Raw genomic sequence first — 18,713 nt, 5'->3', positions numbered from 1 at the left:
GCAATTACGTGGCGTGGGACCACCGTGGCCTGGGCTCTCAGCGGGGGCTGTGAGCCGGGGACGGGCGCGGAACGCTGGGGCCTGGTGACCGGCTGGGTGTGCGGCGCGAGGGGAGGGAGGCGGGTACGACTAGGTGACGAGCTGGGACACATGCTTGTGCCGTTCACTGAACTGCCCGAGGCCAGCGGGGAGCAGACCCGGAGGGGAGACGAGGGCTTTCCCATCACAATCCGCTGTGCTGGCACCACGCTGGTGGGCACGCTGAGGCCGACTACCCTGGTTACCCTGTCACTCCGCACGGGGAGTCACACGAGGCGGTGCCGGTAAGCACCCCTAAGTGACTGCCGGAGACAAGGGGTCTGGAAGAGGGAACTGAAAAGAAAACGGCAGACGGTATAGAGATTCGTGTCTTCCCTGTTCCGCAGGTCAGCATCCAGACACCGGGACGAGCCCCTTGTGACGAAGACCCTCGCTTTATCTCACTGATCGGCCTTTGGCAAGAACCATGTTTTCACCTTCAATTCGCTCACCCTACAATCCAGTTTCAATCAAAGCACCGACCTTTCGATAGTAAAAGATTAAGTGAAGCGACAAGTCTCATCTCTGTGTCCACTGGAGACTCTCCGACTGTCTAACTACTGCCTACGTGTCCAGCCTCAGAGAGAAGCATGAAAGGGTCCTTTTAAACACCTACTGGTGATACGACTGTGATTACTATGCATTTCCCAGCCGACTTCCTAAAATCCGCTCGATCCTAAGCACGGCTCTCGTCTCCCTAAGGTGGCAATTAGCGACGTTTCTCCCTGCACCAGACCCACACATACGGCCCCGGGGGCCTTCCAACACTGCGCGAGGCCCAAGAAACCACGGTCAGCGTGGGCCTGCTCTGTGGACTTACCATCTTGTCCAGGAAACAGCATGAACATAATGCGAGAGTCCTATTTTCTAGGAATGCTGTGAACTCTAGTTAAAAAAAAACATCATCAGAACCACCCATATGCAGCCTTCTAATCAGTGGAGTGACTGCTCATCTCGAGACCTCCATGTGACTTCAAATTGCACCAGGCACAATCACTTTGGGAGAAGTTGAAGCTTTTCTTCAACGTTCTCCTGCGTTCTCTCTACATTTAGAAACATCCTACTTAGGTAAGTGAAGTTCGGCCCAGGGGGTCTGTAGAAGGCTCACTGAAGACACTAGGGAGCATGGACTGAGAAAGTCTGGGGATCCTCTGAACCACAGAGTTAAACCTATGTGTGGCTAAACATCAATCCGGAATGTGCGCCACCTCCACCCGGCCCCTCGTGACCTAATCGCTGGGAGCAGCCAGTGTGAACCACCGTCTAGACAGGAAGGCAAAATGCCTAAGGGAGAACTCGGGCTCTACTGGTCTCTCCGCCTGGGAGATTATGAAATTATGCTCTTTAACTCCTGTCTTCCTCAGGCATGTTCTCTTCTCTTCCACAGTAGAACAGTCTGGAGTCGAACCCACCACGCATCTAACCCACAGGAATCCGGAGCGTGTGTTATCGATCCCGATGGGCCGCTGAACCTACTATGAGCCATCACGGGAATAAAGGCGCTTCCTCCCAGAAGCCCTCACTCTTCTGAGAGGCCACGGTGTCCTTGATTCTCAACACACTCAGCAACTCTGAGCCTCACTTGACATTAACCGCCTTCCTCCAGCTTGCTGACGGAGGAATTCCAGTCTCAAGATGACTGACAGACAATAAGAACAAGGCGCGCCACTGCCCAGCTGAGAGCTGCTTAAAAGCTCCCCATCAGGGCGTGCTGCTCAAAATCACATGTTTCCTCGAAATCACTCCTGATAATAGAATCAACGAGAAAGTCTACAGGCCAGATGTTGTCAATGCTCACAAGCACCTCCTACCACCTCACCCACGACGCAGGTTGGGCCCTAAGATACACAGGAAAATGTGACGGAGGCAGCCTCTGTGTTAGGTGATCTGGTCACAGCTCAAGCGCCTCTTGGCCAGTTCGCACCTTGGGGAAGGCTGGGGTAAGCAGGCTCCCGAAAGCAGAAAATTTAAAGCTCCGTGATTTGTCTTTCCAAGTCATGTAAAGTTCGCGTTCTTTTTAGGAGGTGTGTTTTTATTTAAAAAAAAATAAACAAAAAACAGTGCTTTCGACTTTATTCCCATTAAGGAGGGCTTTTATCCAAAACACAGAAAACAGCAAGGGTTGGCGAGGAGGTGGAAAAACTGGACCGCGCTGTGCACTGCTCGTTGGGGATGTAAAACAGAAGGGCTGCTGTGGAAAACAGGGTGGAGGCTCCTCACAAAGTTAAATGCAGACTTCCCATAGGATCCAGGAACTCCACGCCTAGGGAGACCCCCAAACGAACCGAAAGCAAGGTATTGAAGAGACCACTGTACACCCGTGTTTGTAGCACCATTATTCAGAGTCACCAAAAGGTGGGAAGCAACCCAAAACCATCAACAGATGAAGGGGTCCACAAAACTTGGTCTGTCCACACCACAGAACATTAGCAGCTGTAAAAAGGAAGGCAGTTCTGCACTGTGACTCAACAGGGATGGCCGCTGAGGACGCTGCGCCCGAGTGAAGAGGGCCAGGCAGAGAAGGTCAAATGCTGTAGAATTCCGATTACACTGAGGTACTCAGAGTAGCCAAGTTCATGGAGACAGAAAACAGAATGGTGGTTACCAGGGCTTTTGCGGGGGTGGAGGAGGAATGGGGAGGTGGTGTTTACAGGGTGGAGAGGCTAAATCTGGGACGATGGAAGTGTTCGGGAGAGGGATGGTAGAGGTGACGGCACACCGATGTGATTATTGTGTGCTTAGTGCCACTGCCCTGTACACTTAACGGTGGTTAAAACGTTAAACTTTAGGACACGTGCATTTTGCTGCGTTAAAAAAAAATGCTCTGGCTTAAAAAAAAAAAAAAAAAGGCAAGGAACAAAAAGCCAATTTTGAATTTACTGTTAAATGAATTAAAATTTTCCAAAATATATCTGAGTCAGGAAAATTCATAATTTTTTTTTAATTTTTATTTATTTCTAGGAGAGAGAGAGATAGACAGCGTGAACAGGGGAGGGTCAGAGAGAGAGGGAGATACAGACTCTGAAACAGGCTCCAGGCTCTGAGCTGTCAGCACAGAGCCCGACGCGGGGCTCGAACCCACGATCCGCGAGATCATGACCTAAGCTAAAGTCGGACGCTTAACCGACTAAGCCACCCAGGCGCCCCGGAAAATTCATAATTATCCTATAAATATCCCTGAGCACAAAGCTTCCTCAGACTTCTCATCTGCGCAGTGGGGGTAACAGTACCAGATACCTGACAGGGTTGTGCAAGGATTAAGTACTATTATTCACGCAGTAGTGCCTGACACGCAACAGGTGCTCCAGGCAGCTGCTGGTTAGTATTCCACACGAGACCCTCGGTGACCTGCCTCCCGCCACTGTCACCTCTGAGAGGCAGCTCAGGAAGTGAAATTTCCCCGACGGCATCTGCAAAGTGACAGGTCCTGGGCAAAACCATGATACAGTGGCAGACTGCACCTAACACACACCATTACATGAAGTTAGGTTTGTGCGTGACACACTCCCCCCCACCACCCCTTGAAGGAGGGGCCTGTCTTAGTCACCCCTGACCGCAGCGTGTACATAGCCCGGTGTTTGGCACCTAATAACAGCTCAATAAATATTTAACGAGATATTCAGAGTCTCTTTGTAGACATTAGGGCTGGATGCCTACAAGGTAAACTTACCCAGCTGTGAGAGAGACTACCAAATTCTTCCCGTGAATTGCCTGCACGTTATAATATCAGAAAAGAGGCTCTGCAGCTTCTTTTCCATGCATCTACCAAGAAAAAGAGAAGTCTGAAAATTGGTGGACCCATCAAATTGAAGCCACAGAAATGAATCCCAATTCCTGACTTCAGGAGTCAGCCATGAGAGGAAGGGAAGGCTCTTCGGAGTCCTACCCTGTCAACACACGTGTGCCTGTCCATCTACGTGTAACACCCAGGGACCCGAACACCACGTCTAATCCTCAGGAGCGATGTGGACGGCAACATGTGAAGGGCCACAGGAGTGTGACCCCGTGTCTTGATCTGACACCTGACGAGCCAGTTACCAAAACAGACTTTATGAAATGAAGGCTTCTTTGTGTGGAATTCGGAGAAAAGATGTGGAAGAAGTTGAAGCGCTGTATTATGGGTATTTCTTCCTTTTCCCTTAAAATATTTTTAATGTTTATTTTTGAAAGAGAGAGACAGAGCATGAGCGGGGGAGGGTCAGAGAGAGAACGGGAGACACAGAATCAGAAGACAGGCTCCAGGCTCCGAGCTAGCTGTCAGCACAGAGCCTGAAGCGGGGCTTGAACCCACAAACTGTGAGATCATGACCTGAGCCCAAGTCGGATGCTTCACTGACCGAGCTACCCAGGTGCCTCTCTTCCTCTTCTCTTAAATGATTACCCAGGCACCGATTTTTATCCTCCATGGGATGGTTCTTTACACTTTGGGGGGGAAGGGCATGGCGTGCGGAAGAGTGGCAACTCCAAATATTAGTTCCTCTGAAACCCTCAAGTAATAAAAATCACAGCCTAATTCTAGGAGCTATTTGTGACCTTGTGAGCTAGGGTTCACCGTTTCCTTGTCAACTCGCAGCACACTGGGCACACGCGTGGCCTGCTTCAGCTTTACATCATCCTTTAGTTTGCAAAATAAACGGCGTTCGTGACATGATTCTGGCCTCTCATGAGTGCTGTGCTACCTTTGCTGAAACGTTTTTATCTCCCCAAAATAGGAAATGTAAAAAAGAGAAGAACAAAAGAAAAAAGAAAAAAGAAAAAAAAAAGACCTTGCCTAATGAGAGACCTGTCATTGTCTTCTACCTACGTCTTCTGAGAAGGAATATTGGACCTATTATCTATTATTTTCCAAGATTCTTCCTCCTACTCCCTGCACCTATTAAATCTTGATCTTCATCTTCTTCCCCAATGTGCACACACACGGAAAGTCGCAGGAGCGTTCCAACACTGAACGTCCAAGAACAGGTAAGGATAAAAATTGGGAACGTGGTCTGTGACCAAGGTCAAGGCCAGCGCTGATTCCAGGGACCGCGCTGGCGGATCGCCCCGCCCGCCCCGGTGCAGAGGAGAAAGCGCTCGAGCAGACATTTGTCCCCAGGCTAGTCTCAAGAATGTACTGTTCTCTGTGGGACCAAGTGCCCTTTATGGTCATGGGCAAAATATTTACAGCCGCCTAGTTAGCGCGCAGCTTTCCAATCACAAGAGGGTTCGGGGGCCCAGTCACAGGAAGATCAAACTCTTTTGGATGATGAGGTTTTGAACGTCCTTCTGAAATTAAATTCCTAGAAGAGTTAGAAACAAATGCACCACCACAGTACAAAAGGATCCTTCCGTGTTATCTTTTAAAAGCAAGAGTAAACTCCGATGTATGGAAGACGTGAGTCACATAGCACAAAGTCACTTATTTTAATTGTAGGAAAAAAACCACTGCTACAAGATGGATCAACCTCAGAGGCTCAGAAAAACCTCAAAGGGCCAAGCAGAAGAAGACGGACGCGAAGCCCACATACCGTTTGCTTCTGGGGACACACACAGATGACCAGAGAGCAAATCCATAGAGGCAAAAAGCAGGTCAGTGGTTGCCGAGGGCCAGGGGAAGAAACACGTGCTGCCTGGAAATGGCCCTGAGGTTTCTTTCGAGGATGCTAGAAGCGGTTCAAAATTAGACTGTTGTGATGGCTGCCCGGCTCTGTAAGTTGACTAAAAATTACCAAATCTTCCGATTAAAATGAGCTCATTAAAAACAGCAATAAAGCTGTTACATGTAAAAAGTAAAAACTGTGAATCATAACAGCCCTGTGGTTGATTAGTCTAATACACATTTGAGGAGGATTTAGACAACACACCACAGGATTCATGGTAAAGTATGTATTTACTCTGAGTATTCAGGTCATGAATTTCAGTCAAAAGAGCCCCAATTTACTTCCCAGATCCCCACCTCAGAAAAGTCTGTAAAACGCCTCACTGCTTTTCCATCCTTATCGCCGAGCTCCCAAAAGTCTTCCCTCTTGATGGTTTTTGTGTCACTCTTTTTAAGTTTTTTTAATGTTTATTATTCAGTCTTGAGAGAGAGAGAGAAAGCGTAGGTGGGGGAGGGTTAGAGAGAGAAGGAGACACCGAATCTGAAGCAGGCTCCAGGCGCAGAGCCTGACGTGGGGCCCGAACTCACGAACCGTGAGATCACGACCCGAGCGGAATTCGGAGGCTTGCTCCACTGAGCCACCGGGCTCCCCACCCTGTCACTCTTCTTGAGGGACTTCAAAACAAGCATCTTGATTTCTTAGTACCTGCCTATTTGAACTTGAGCTTTTCTCCAGGGCACGACCCTAAATCCCACAGGAGAGAAAAGCCTGTCCCCGGGACTCTGTCCGTGACAGCCACAGCGAGAGGCCTGCCACAGCGGAACAGTCAGGAGCTCCCTGAAGAAACCATCTTCGGGATGTGCCCTGGGCGAGATCCCGAAGGCAGAGAGGTGTCTCCTCCAGAAGCGGAAATTAATGATTTCATTGTAATAATACTGAAGCTCCTATCTGTCTCTGGTCCTTCTCTCACCTCACGGCCACCCTTCTCCTTCCTCCTGCGCGTCTTCCCCCCAGAGAACCACTTATGTCTGACCCTTAAAATGTCGCCTGAATTCATCTTCCTGTTCCTGGGAGTCAGATTTCTTCACAGATGGAATTTTGGACTGTTAGGCATGATAAGACTTTTGTTCAGTGTCTCATTTTACAAACGAGGACCCGAGAGATCAAAACTAAATAGCTAAGGTAGTTATAGGAGCTTAATTCACGATTGCCCAAACTTGGAAGCAACCAAGATGTCCTTCAAGAGGTGGATGGATAAATAATCGTACTGCAACCAGACAACAGGACGTCACTACGGATAATGGTTTTTAGCGACTATAAAAAGGAGTGGGTGAACTAGTTAGCCATGAAAAATCTTTTGTTTTATTTATTTCTGAGAGAGAGAGAGAGGCAGTGTGAGCAGGGGAGAGGCAGGGAGAGATGGAGACATAGAATACGATACAGCCTCCAGGCTCTGAGCTGGCAGCACAGAGCCCAACGTGGGGCTCGAACCCATGAACCGTGAGATCATGATGTGAGCTGAAGTCGGACGCTTAACTGACTGAGCCACCCAGGCGCCCCACCATGAAAAATCTTAAAAGCATAATGCTAAGTGAAAGAAGCCAATCGGAAAAGGCTACATTCTGTATGATCACAACTATGACATTCTGGAAAAGGTAAAGCTATGGGAGCAGTAAAACTACCAGAGGGTACCGGGGGCTCGGGGAAAGGACGAATGAAAAGGAGAACAGGGAATGTTTAGGACAATGAAACTACTATGTAGAATACTATAATGGTGGGTACATTTCATCACACAGGAGTCAAAACCCACAGCCTGCACACCAAGGTGAACCGTCACATAAACTATGGACTTCAGTTAACACTAACAGATTTAATACCATTGGCTCATTGTTTCAAGTGTGCCACACTTGAATAAATAAATTCCTAAACAACGTGAATAACAGGAAACTGTGTGCAGGGGATAGGAGTTTTTGGAAACCCTGTACTTGCCAATCAATTTTTCTGTGAACTGAATACATAAAGATCTAAAAAATAAAATGTATTAATTCAAAACATAAATAAAGAGCAGCTGGTGGAGTGGGACAGACAGAGAGCTTCTACTACTTGAGAGCTTTGTACACAGCACAGAGGGTCCTTGTTCACGCAGAGAAGTGCCCAGAAACCTACGGTCAAGGGGGAACCACTACCATTACAGCATCAAGATCCGAAAATGCGTCCCTCCAATCGAAACCCAAACTCTGTATGTACATAACGTCAACCAGCCGATTTTCAAATACACATGAAAGAACAATGGCTTGGGGACGGCCTGCAATACTCCTGATGGTCCGGGGGCAGGGAACAGGGAGGGGAGACAGGCCTTACTAAGGTCAAGGGCCTCAATTCTAAAGCAAGAGTAAAGTTTGATTAGTACATGAAGTCGAGCATTTTAAAATGAGTATTCTGTTTGTGTGGCTTTGTTTTCCTACTTGAAGTGAGATTTTTATGACCCAAAAGGGACAAGATGAGTCATGGGGAATGCCTGTGTCTTCATGGAGGGCATGGCAAGAACTAATCACAGAGCTGATGTAAGGGGGCCACAGGAAGCAAAATAATAAAGTTATTTCATGGCCACATCTTGTGTGTCATGCTTATTCGACTTGGACAGTTATATGAAAATATATTGTTTAGGAATATATTTATACATGGAAAATCAACTTAAAAGGCTAACAAGTGATAGTCCCCAAATTCAGAATTATGGTTATCCCCCTGGGTAGGGGTTGGCAGGCTCTGAGGGACAAGGAGGGAATATTTACAGATGCTGATGGTATTTCATATTTCAGGTTGGGCAATGCATATGTGTTATTTTTCAATCTCTGAATTTATATACGTTACAAATATCCTTTGTATAAGCTAAATATTTAATAAAACAGTTTTTTTAAAAGATAGACAACAGTTAAAAGGATGGGTCAGAAAATACTAATACAGGGGCACCTGGGTGGCTCAGTCGGTTGAGCGTCCAACTTTGGCTGAGGTCATGATCCCGCAGTTCGTGAGTTCGAGCCCCACACTGGGCTCTGTGCTGACAGCTCAGAGCCTGCAGACTGCTTCAGATTTTGTGTGTGTGTGTGTGTGTGTCTCTCTCTCAAAAAATAATACACATTAAAAAAAAAAAGAAAATACTAATACAAAGAACAGATAATAATAATATCATAGAGCTAAGTAGTGTGCCAGTCCCTTGGCATCAGACAGGCCTACGTTCAAATTCCTAACACACCACTCAGCAGCGATATAACCCTGAAAAGTTACATAACTATTCTGAGCTTCAGTTCCTGGATCTGAAAAAAGAAGGAATAATCGTATTCTTCAAGTTGTAGCCAGGTTCAGTAGGGTACTGCCTGTTGAAGAGCTTGGTAGGAGTCTAACAAAGTGGATAAAAAGAGCTCTCATTTGGTGATTACTGGCCACATGCCAAGAGCCATGGGAAGTACCTTACAGGCACGATCACAGTGAATTATCTCAAGGTCATATAGTAAGAAGCAACAGAGACAGGATTTGAACCTATAGGGAGTCTGGTTCAAGAGCTAGGTTCTTAACCACCTTGTGATTCTGATGAAAGTCATCTATCATTATTAACGGTGCTGTTTATTATAAGTGTTCACAGTTAAGGTTTTAAAAATTTGGTTAAAAATTGCCTACACATGGCTAAGACGGGACTTCTTGACACAAAAGCAATTTACTTTAAAAAGAACTCGAAGAGGTGGTGGATCGGAGAGCTGAAGTCATTGGATGATATCACCCAACTATCGGAAATTCCAATACTCCTGGTCTACACAAATGATAGATCTTCTGATCCAAGCAGCCTTTCCCTCCTTCCCCTAAACCCATACGCTGGCCTGTTAATTTGGAGTAATCTATCCAGTTCTAAGCACCACATCTTAAACAAACTGCAAATCGGTTTGGACACTGGTCTGCCACCCGCATCATTCCACGCACAGTAGAAGAATTCTGGGGCTCTAAGTTTTAAAAAGACAACTATTTGGGAAGATATCATGGTGACTTTCCTGTGGAAGAAGGAGTAGAGATTCGGATGTACACCCTTGGGCAGAATCAGTGCACAGAATAAGGTTGCTTTCATTCTGGGACAGAGAATTCATGAACAATCAACGAAACACAACACGCCACCTAGTAAGGCTCACGCTTCCCACAAAGGAGGGCTCAGTAGCTGAAGCCACACACCCCAGACGGTGTGGGTACTGGATTCAGAACCTCTAAGGTCTCCTCCACCTTGACAGTTTCCTGATCCTGAAACATATATATACACTACCTATCCTAAAAACGCAGTCTTTACATAAACAGTGGAAAAATCCTGAAGGAAGGGGCGCCATCCATCTTGGATGCCCTCTGGTTATCCCTTGGGAACCTGCCTTTGCTGGGATTCTTCTAACTTTGCTGAGCCAGTTTCCACGTCCTGAGGATCGCATGTGGGACAGGCTCACACAATACCTGGCCTTTGTAACCAAGGACAAAGAGAAGAGACTATAACACAAAACCCACCTGTTTACCTGCATAAGCCTATGTCCAGTTTTAAATTCCAAACAACGGTTACTTAGGAGACTGATGCAGACCGCCACAAGAATGACAGAGCAGTACTCCCCCAGTAATCCCAAGCGAACAATAACTCAGTGGGAGCCTCCTGTGGGTTTTGTTACCTGAGTCTCAAGGATTTAGTGGCAAAGCTTTTTGGAGACCTCTAGACTTTTTTTTCCCCTTGTTTCTGGAACCGACAGCAAAGCCATGTGTATCTGAAATAGGCCTGGAGCTTTATTACAAAGTGACTTTCTAGGAGTCTGTCTGGGCGTGGGGAAGGGAAGCTGGGACCTGACGTTTTAGTACAGTCAGTTTAGAAACAAAATGAAGTCACCAGAGAGGACAAAGGGGAAGGTAAGTTGTTGGCAGAGCGACGGCTCGGCTTTAAAGAAACCAAACATGTTACTGTAGGACTTGAGCTCAGGACAAAACTCAGCCTCCCGAAGACGCCATGCACAGTGAGAGACTCAGGGATCGCGATGGAAAGTTCCATGCATCCTAGTATTAATGGCCCTCTCTACTGCTTATATACATTTTTATTTATTTTTGTAATATTTTTTATTTCTAAGAGAGAGGGAGAAAGACAGCGTGAGCAAGAGAGGGTCAGAGAGAGAGGGAGACACAGAATCTGAAACAGGCTCCAGGCTCTGAGCTGTCAGCACAGAGCCCGACGCGGGGCTCGAACCCACGAACCGTGAGATCACGACCTGAGCCGAAGTCAGACGCCCAACCGACTGAGCCACCCAGGCACCCCACTTATACACATTTTTACGAGTTGCCCAGGGGAGCCTGGGTGGCTCAGTCGGTTGAGCACCCAAAAGACTCTTGATTTGGGCTCAGGTCATGATCTCACAGTCATGAGATCAAGCCCTACCATCAGGCGCCGTGCTGGGTGCAGAGCCTGCTCGGGATTCTCTTTCTCTCTCCTTCTCTGCACACAAATGTATATGCTCTGTCCCCCAAAAAACAAAACAAAACACACACAAAAAAACAATTACCCAGAAATGAAAATACACTGAAGGACGCCCACCTTTCAGTGCCCGCCCAGAGCAGGTCTAAGGCACCCACCCAGGGTTACTCCGTTCTCTAGGAGCACACACCTTATTCTGACTTGCTGCTTGCTACTGGCTAGGTAAGTTACACGTTAAGCATGTAGAGTATTGTTGTCCAGGAGCGATGCAAATAATTTCTGCCCCACAGAGAGCATACTGCAAAGGTCACTGCCCTGTAGGACTTTAACTACTTTTGCCTCTTAACTTAGCAAACATTCCAGCAGGCCTTTCCTGACAGACTGGACACATCTCTGCTCCTCTCGAAAACTGCCTGATCTATTTAATCTGTATTTAATCGCCATCGTGCCATTTACTCTTTCCATCTTTAGAACTTCTTTCTCTTTTGTCTGTGTCACAGTTTTTGTCCATTTACCTACATCGTATGCGTGTCAGTTAACGTAGCGGTCAGTTACGGGGGGTTCAGAGAACAGAATGGAAGACTTGTTTCCCTCTCAACGGGAGTCTTTTCTAAAGACCGAAACATTAACAAAAAGTAAAACAAAAAAAAAGGTTTTTCACAAAATTAAGATTTCCAAATAACTTAGTGCGGCTTTTCCAATATATCTGATCACTACTCACCCACACCTGGCGGCTGGTTGCTCGTTTCAAACTCCTTCTCAAATTGGGTCTCTTCTTCTAAGCAATCCAACACGCCTGTCTAATTTAGAAATTATGCCTATTATTGTCTCTTGAAACATACTCCTCTCTACTAATCTGCCTATTTCTTTGGAAAGTGGATAATACTTAATGAACACTAAGTACCAGACACTGTAATAGACAGTTCACGGATATGAACAAAGAAGAAACCAGATTCTAAAATGAACTGCAATCTTTACTTGACTTTCTAAAAACATCATAACCCATCTAAGTGCTTACGATCTTTTTTCTACTCTACTCTCGTTCTAGAAGTTGTCAGTATAGATACTGCATTATATTACATGGTCCTACTTAGTTTCTATGGCTCTTAAACATGTTCTCTTTGCTCTACTCATTCTCCAGATGCTGTATCAAATGCCCAGACACGTAAAAAGATCTAGAACAGTTGATTACCCTGGTCTCTGCTCTACAATGCAATTCCAATTACCTTCATTTCACGTGTGAGGACACGGAGACCTAGAGATTTACAGGGAGGTTCAAAGCCACACAGTAGAAGACCTACGTGAACCTTGACGGAGTAACACAATCTGCCCTCTTCTCTACCACACTCCACTGTCTCTCAAAACTGAGCTAGTTCTAGAAATTTCCAATGTGAATCTAACCAGGCATGGCCCCTTGGGGGAAGCAGAGTGATGCTTAGAAAGGGTAGGTCACTTGAGCAAAGTCCTAAGTCAAGTTTAAGCACCGGGACAAAATCTCAGGTTCTTCCAGCTGTAAACTGTCCTCTCAACCCCCTGCCCCAGAATCTCTTTCCACAGCATCCTTGCCTCTTTTTCATTTTATATTGCCTTATACTTGATTTCCTGCCTCACATCTTGATGCTGTTTCCTCAAGTACCCGCAGGATCTTAAAGAGAATGGATAATATCTTTTATATTTATGTCCCTAGTGCAGGGACCAATCAACATTTATTAAATGTATGGATAACACACAAAGGACAGTAAAAAAAAAAAACTATTCTACATAAGTGGTAAATTTTTTTAACACGCTGGGGGAAGGTACAGCTATTTTCTTTGGATGTTACGTAATTGAAGACTTCATTTTATAATACACATTAGTTATCAATTGTGTAAATATTACAAAACAATATAAATTCATGTAAAGGTTAAAGATTGTAGTGAACATTTCAAAGTCACATTCGCTTATAACAGGCTTCTTTATGCGAAGCCTTTGACCCTTTGGGAGATGCCTTCATTCTCAATGTTGTTACGAGGGCTTCACTGGAAACACCAGAGGTATGGATAGTGACACTCCTCACCACATGTGAAGACTGCGGGAAACTCTTAGAAACTTTACCCCAGACCTCCTGACAGGTTCTGAAAACTCTGCATTAAGTGCTGTCACTTCTGCAGAATTTCATGACCCTTTACTCAAACACAAACAAAGGCACGGAAATTGAGTTTCAGTTTTTCCTCTGTGGTGGTCACCCAGGTAATACGGAACAGACTTAGTCTTCAACTATTTTTGCAAATCAACACCTCAAATTTACAAAGTATCCTGGTACCAAGAATACATCCCCGGTCCTATGGAGGCGTACCTGTCATTAACCCACCTCACTGAAGTGGATACATTCAGCCTTTTCCCACCTTTTCTCCCCTTAAACCTTTCTACCCAACGTGTGAACAGGCGTTAATATGAACCTACGTCAACCAATGGAACTTCTCCCATGTTCTCCTCACCCACCTGCCCCCGGGGAAGTGAAACTGGATTTTATTAGAGCGAAACCAACGAATCAGTTACCTGGGAAACAAAGAAAGAGAAACCAAAAGCCTAGAAAACCTACCTTACAGGTCATCGGGCCTGAGTGATTAGGAGTCTGCAGAATTAGGGTAATACTGCATTGTCCCCGACAACAAGCACTGACCAGGATGTGAAGAAATCAGAACCCCCTTAACGTGGCTCATGGGGATGTAAAGGGTGCAGCTCCTTTAGAAAACAGTTTGGCAGCCCCGGAAAATATTAAATATAGGGTTATCATGTGACCCAGCGATTTCACGCCTCGGTGTACTCCCAACGGACTGGAAAACATACGTCCACACAAAAACTTGCACATGAATGTTTATAACAGCATTAGACCTGACCGCTAAAATGTGGAAATAAACCAAGTATCCATCAACTGATGCAGGAAGCAACCAAATACGATATATCCACTGATTTGAATATTATTTGGCCATAGAGTACCGATACGTGCTATACGTGGATGAGCCTTGAAAATATTATCCTAAGTGGAAGAAGCCAGTCACAACCGGCCACGTATTGTAGGCTGCCATTTATATGAAATGTCAAGAACAGACAAATCCATGGAGACTAGCAGACTGGGGGCTGGTAGAGGCTAGGAGAGGGAGACATGGGGAAATGGTTTTATAAAGGTATATTGTCCCCTACTTACGAATTCAGTCATCATTCACCCTTACACGATGTATTGTTTTCCCTCCTGCTTCAAATACACATTTTGCAACTGTTCTTCAGATAAGAAAAGCATTGTGAGCTCCTTGCACAGGTACAGAGGCGATCTCGCACTTACGTCGTGCAGGTGAAGCCAAGATTCCACACACCTTGAAGCAGACGGTATACGAGTGACTCAGCCACGGTATAAACAATAGCGTTAGAAGAGGAAATCCTTGTCCTTCCAACCTAACAGAGACCAACTCAGTTCGTGGTAAAACGCTGACCGTGTGCTTGTGAGGTTCACTGTTCTCACACTGTTCCAAGTTTAGATGTGAACTATTCATCCTTTCAAAGGTCGCTTGAGGGGTAGAGGTTGGATGAAGCGTCAGTAAATCCATTTCCATGGCCCATGAATGACTCAAATGTCCAAAGGAACCAACGATAGCAAGCACCCAGAGCACGGGTCTTACCTCCCCGCCTCCACTTCTCCTCCGTCATAGGCTTGTTCTACCCACGGGTCTCCAGTGCCCCACCGATGCGCACCTCCTCCTGCAGAGCCGGGGAGCCCTCCTCTCGGCTCCTGCCCTGCTCTCGCAGGCCATCAGAAAAGTCTGAGGTGATCTTAGCTACATGGACTTTTCTTTCTTTTTAAAAAAAAAAAAAAAAAACATATGTTTGGGGCACTTGGGTGGTTCAGTCTGTTGAACGTCCGACTTTGGCTCAGGTCATGATCTCGGGGTTCATGAGTTCGAGACCCACATCGGGCTCATTGCTGTCAGCACGGAGCCTGCTTTGGATCCTCTGTCCCCCGCCCCCTCACTCACTGCCCCTCCCCCACTCACACACACACACACACACACACACACACACACACTCTCTCTCTCTCTCTCTCTCTCTCTCTCTCTCAAAAATAAAAAAATAAACCTTAAAAAAAAAAAAAAACCACCATAGTTTTGAATGGTGCAAAGCTCAGGGCACCCGTTAGCATGATGACATCATTTCCTGGACTGGCACTCCTCAGACACCATCTGCACCTCAGACCCGCCATGTACAGCTGCAATGTCACCATCTTAGAATCTCTGGCCCACGAGGCCCCTCGGTGTGCCTGGTGAAGCTCCTACACCTGGAAGGCGGACAAGATCAATGAGGCCCCATCAAGGTCTCTGTTGCAGGAACGGACGCAGAGACGGAAAGACAGGCCTGGGACTTGAACGGCTGACAGTGTAAGTCTCCCCTACAAACTCTCGAATCTCTGCTCCCTGTGTCTCCGGAACCCTCCGTACGTTCTCCCTCCTAGACCTGCCTCAGTGTCTGACAATTCTCCGACAGCGTTTCCTCCTGTGTCCCACCCGGAAGCCAGGAGGATGAGACCACCGTGGCCTTCCTCATCGCTGCAGCTTCATCACCGAGCGTGTCTGTGGGCGTCAACAGCCAGGTTTTCCATCTGGTTGCCGCCTCCTGCTGCTCTTGGCCCAGCTCCTGCTCTCCTCACACTCGGGGGGCCTCTCGCGCGGAGACCCAACCAAGCTGACGTCTTCCTCTGAGCAGTCGCCGACAAAACCTCTTGCCGTCTTCTGTTAACATGACCTCAGTCCTCCCAGCACGCCCCGCCCCCCCCCCCGCCTCCAGAGTACGGCCCTTGCCGTCCCCTCTCTTGCCGCTGAACCGCCGGCCCTTCCACGGGGGACTAATTCTCCGCCCCAGCCCCCTCCTGCCCGCCGGCTTCTCCTGATCATCTACCTGGCTGCAATTCCTACAATTTCCCACTTCTCTTCTCTCCAATCCATTCGGTACCCAAACGTCNCCAAGCTGACGTCTTCCTCTGAGCAGTCGCCGACAAAACCTCTTGCCGTCTTCTGTTAACATGACCTCAGTCCTCCCAGCACGCCCCGCCCCCCCCCCGCCTCCAGAGTACGGGGCTCCTCTGTCTCCCTATCTCCACCCCCACTATCCTTATCTCTGGATTCATTTCCTCGTGTCCACGTGCTCTCAAGTCTCCCATCTCAGAGCCTGATCATCTCTCACCAAGATCTGTTACCAATTTCCCACTTCTCTTCTCTCCAATCCATTCGGTACCCAAACGTCAGATGAAGTTTCCTGAAGCGCATCCCCAGTCTCCATCAACATCTCGCTCAGCAACCTTCGATGGCTCCCTGGATGAAAATGTAATCTCCTCAGTCTAATCTTCGGGGCTCTCGTCATTCAGACCCCTCTCACCTTCAACTATTGTCAAAGACTCTAAGGAGCTGCTATGATGCGCAAGGCACAGCGCGTGGTGTTTGAGAACCGCAGGAAGAATAAAAACTGTTTTGATCCCCTGCTATTCCCATATAAAGGTGCCCTTGGCCTCAGTCACCCTGGACTACCTTCCGGTTTCTGCAACTGCTTCTGCTCCCCTGCCTCTGTTCACACGGTTGCACCCACGCAGAAGGTCTTCTTTGCCATGTTAACCGCTCAAAGTCCCACAAGATCGTCAACATTGGCCTCCTATGACACCTTCTTGTCCAACCTTCATCTTCCCTTTGCTTCGCCACCACGCTGACTCCCATCGCACCCTGGGGGACAAGCTCCGACAAGCTGTGTCCCTCAGAGCTGGCGGCAGGTGCGCCACTGCCGGGGGACTCGGTCCTGGGACGGGAGGGGGGCCGTGCTTTCATTCACCCCCAAGTGCCCACCACGCTGAACACATGCCAACTCCAGAACTTCGGGTCTTGACTCAAAGACACGGGTTAACGAGACACGTGGGGTGGCTGGGGACAGGGTCAGAGGCAGGGCCGTCGGAATGCCGTGGCTGAGAAGGAAGAGGGTGCTTCCTGAAAGCAACATCCTGAAAAACACGCTAGCCCAGGAAGGAGGAAGAGCCGGCACAGAGACCTGGAGGACAGAAGCAGAGCGAGGAGAGCAGGCAGCAGTCACCAAGCAGAGCTTCTAGAAGGAGGCAGAGACTTATGAGGGTCAGGGTTGTAGAGAATCAAGAGGTGCCATGAAAAGGCCATGGGTTTGGCAATTATGAGATGGCCCGTGTAACCTGGAAAGTACTTTCATTACGTGCATGAAGTAATCAAGTGCAAAGGCTTTAGAAATACACTCGCGGTGAAGAAGAGGGGCAGGTGTCTCCCGTGCCCCTGCTGGAAGTGGGGGGGGGGGACACAGGACAAGGACCATTCACAGAGCCGGCTGGGAGCTAGAGCTCACCAGTGTCGCTCAGAGAAGCAGTCACCTGTCGGCTCAGAGCTGTGACTACTTCAAGTCTAGGAGGGACTCACGCGCAACTGAGGCAGGGATGACCCTGCAATAGAAAGGGAGGTCTTACTTCCCCCTCTCTCTGCTCAGTGAAGGAACTCATGGGGGTTAGAAGCCTGGAGGTGCGCCACCAGGGACAGCACAGGTGACAGTGCTCTGAAAAGAGGAGCTTCCTGCCAGAGTATCATAAGGTAGAGCTCGGGATTTGCCGGAACCGCTTCCCACAGCAAAGGGAGTAATAAAAGGCTCCTTGTTGATTCTGCTTCGCTTGCGTAAACCCACACCTACACGTTTGACCCACACTACGGCTCCTTCAACGCAACAGCATAGTAAGTGTGACTTTGCAGAAACGAAATCTCTTTCTTGCTAAATTCGCCAATGAGAACGTCCCAAGGACATACCAAAGCCCCGCGCCCTACCCCTGCCTCGCCTCGCTCTTGGTACTGCTTTCTTTTTCTCTCAGTTTGAGGGACGTTTTCCCAGTGGCTCTGGTGTCCATCTAGGACAAGCTGCTTCGTGGAGGACTTGTCTCCAAAACCCGTACCTCCCATGCAGCGGGTCAACGTGCATGCCACACTGCTCTCCTTTCCGTTTGCCTTCTGAAACGTAAGGCTCAGAAATCCCAGAAGGTGACAGCTCTCCAGCTGTTGGGGCTGGCCCGGTGGCATGACTTAGAACCCGCTGACAACCTGAAAGCATTTCTGCTGGAACCTTCTATCAGAGTGCATGCACTGCTGAAGTTCTATGTGTGTCGCCTGGGACTTTGGGGCAGTCATCGGTTCCGCCTCCCGCACCTGCTTCTGTCTGAAGACTGTTCCCAGCTCCTGCAACCATACGACATGGAGCTTGGCATATCCCTGTCACACCTTGAATTTCTATCCTTAATCACACTATTAATTTCTAACTGCCGGTGTGGCATCTAATTTTTCTGTGGTTACTCCTCAACTTTCTAATCTTCCACTCTTACCTACATTGTAGTTAATTCTGTGTTACGTGAGCAGAGGGGTGAAGGAAGAGGACTTCCTCTCCAGGCCCACAGGTAAATTTTTTTTTAATGTTTATTTAATTTTGAGAGAAAGAGAGCAAGCATGCAAGCGAGCGGGGGAGGGGCAGAGAGGGAGACACAGAATCCGAAGGAGGCTCCAAGCTCC

The 18,713-nt window shown here is 47.7% G+C and overlaps 1 protein-coding gene and 1 non-coding gene across 2 annotated transcripts in view; both read right to left on the bottom strand.

Moving 5' to 3' along the window:
• SPATA13 (spermatogenesis associated 13) overlaps nt 1–18,713 on the bottom strand; it is a 145,230-nt gene that overhangs the window by 94,257 nt on the left and 32,260 nt on the right. The gene's annotated exons all lie outside the window — the stretch shown is intronic.
• Nucleotides 10,888–10,972, bottom strand: TRNAR-UCG. The gene has a single exon. It is a non-coding gene; the product is annotated as a tRNA-Arg (tRNA).

The sequence above is a fragment of the Hyaena hyaena genome, unplaced genomic scaffold (assembly GCF_003009895.1).
Source record: "Hyaena hyaena isolate Hyena2069 unplaced genomic scaffold, ASM300989v1 scaffold_11, whole genome shotgun sequence".
Taxonomy (NCBI): Eukaryota; Metazoa; Chordata; class Mammalia; order Carnivora; family Hyaenidae; genus Hyaena; species Hyaena hyaena.
Note: the sequence above shows the minus strand (reverse complement) of the source record. Positions and strands in the feature narration are given on the sequence as shown.